The following is a 312-nucleotide window of genomic DNA, read 5'->3' on the forward strand; positions in this document are numbered from 1 at the left end:
TTCGAGGAAACATAATGGTGTAGCTACGTGTGCAGTATGTACAATTTGCTTTATTTTAATTTAATTGTGAATGCGTAATGATCACTGCCCCGCCGTTTTTAAATGTGCAGGTTATGTACATGGTCCTTGAGCTGTAGTGTATTTTTACGACGACCTTATTGATACCAACCCGTCTAGCTCAGTTGGTAGAGCGCTGGCCTTTTAAGCCAGAGGTCGTGGGTTCGAGCCCCACGGGGGGTGAAAATAGCCATCAGAAATGCTTGAGCAAACAAATTCTAAACGCTTATGTATCATATCGCTTTTTAACGATTT

This window comes from Plasmopara halstedii, assembly GCF_900000015.1.
Source record: "Plasmopara halstedii genome assembly, contig: Scaffold_2695, whole genome shotgun sequence".
Taxonomy (NCBI): domain Eukaryota; phylum Oomycota; class Peronosporomycetes; order Peronosporales; family Peronosporaceae; genus Plasmopara; species Plasmopara halstedii.